Source organism: Oxyura jamaicensis, chromosome 1 (assembly GCF_011077185.1).
Source record: "Oxyura jamaicensis isolate SHBP4307 breed ruddy duck chromosome 1, BPBGC_Ojam_1.0, whole genome shotgun sequence".
NCBI classification, from domain to species: domain Eukaryota; kingdom Metazoa; phylum Chordata; class Aves; order Anseriformes; family Anatidae; genus Oxyura; species Oxyura jamaicensis.
This window is the reverse complement of record NC_048893.1, coordinates 45,957,784-45,959,305: the sequence shown is the minus strand read 5'-3', so window position 1 is coordinate 45,959,305 and position 1,522 is coordinate 45,957,784.

Genomic DNA, 1,522 nt, shown 5'->3' with positions numbered 1-1,522 from the left:
CAGCTGCTGGACCAACAGTGCGTTATTGGGACCGTAAAAGTCTCTCTGGCTGCCCTGCTTTTGAAAATCAGGTCTTCAGTTGTACTTCCCACGTGAAGCTTGATTCCTGCACCCTAGTGACTTAGACGCTTAATGCAAGGACTTTGTCCGCTGCATGTTTAAATCTAGGAAATGTGCTGTCTGGAGTTAAATATTTTCATGCATCTTTATTTGGGAAACACCAAGTGAGCAGACCTCACGTCTGTATTCTGATTCAGAATGACTTCTTGAAAGGGAATTGAAGAAAGTGACAAAGTTATGCAATCTGGTGTGCCAGTACCTCCTTATGAGGAAGAGACGGGGGAAACCCAACCAGCTTCCATGGACTCCCACCAGTCTGCTCCCGGCCAGCAGTTCGGGTGCTATTGACTCATGCTTGGTGGCCAACTGCGACGAGCTTTTTAATCTCATTGGAGCACAGTTTTGTTCCCAGTGACATTGCAAAGCCATTAGGGAGGTAAAGAATAATCACGGCTTCTACGTCACTGCAGGCTGAGAACATTTGGAGCTGCGTTGTTTGAACGGTAACTCTTGTGATTGTTAAAAGAAATGGTAAATCTGTTAAAAAGAGTAAATCTGTTAAAAGAAATAGCACCGCAGTATCGATTGTGAAGTATTATGTGTTTAACATCGCTGATGCACGTTATGCTGGGCAGAGAGCAGGCAGTCCCTCGCTCTGGGAGGCTCCAAATAAAATCAGGAGTAGTGCGGACAGAGTGAGGATACAGTGAAGATGTATGAGATACAAGGATGTAACTCCAAGCCTGGGAAGTGCTTTTAACAAATCCTTTAATAAATCCCCTTTCAGTAAGCCCAAACACACAGCTGAGAAGCGAGGCTCGGAACCTAAGCCCAGCACGCCTCCTCCGGTGCCTCAGGGACGCGGTCCGGAGCGGGACCGTCCCCGGTCGGGGCACCTCGAGCACCCCTCGCCTCCGAGCCCTCCTTTCCCTCGTCTCACGGCTCCGTGCCGGCTCGCAGCGCTCCCCTCAGCGTCTCGGGGTCCCCCGGAGGAGCCGCTGGGGTCAGCGGCGCTGCCCGGGCCCCCCTGGGGCCGCCCCCTGAGGGCCGTCGCCCCGCCGGGAGGCCGAGGCGGCCCCGGAGCGTCACCTGCGGGCCCGTGCCGGAGAGCCGCGGTCCCGGCGGCGGGAGGCTCCTCCCCGGGGGTGTAGCGCAGGAAGAGGTGGAGGTCGGGGAGTCGCCGGGGCTCCCGGTGAGGGCTCGGAGCTGCCGGGAGGGCTGCGCCATGCGAGCGCCCGGCGCTACGGCCATGCTGCGCGGCGGCGGCCGGAGAGAGGGGCGAGGGGAGGAAAGGGCTGTTTACACAGACTGCAAACCGCCTGGGGAATAATGCAGGAAAGGAAGTGAGCCGGCTCTCTGTCTGACTGCCCTGACTTCCTGCTCGCTCTCTCTCGCACAGACACACACACACACCGACAAAAAAAAAAAAAAAAAAAAAAAAAAAAAAAAAAAAAAAAAAAAA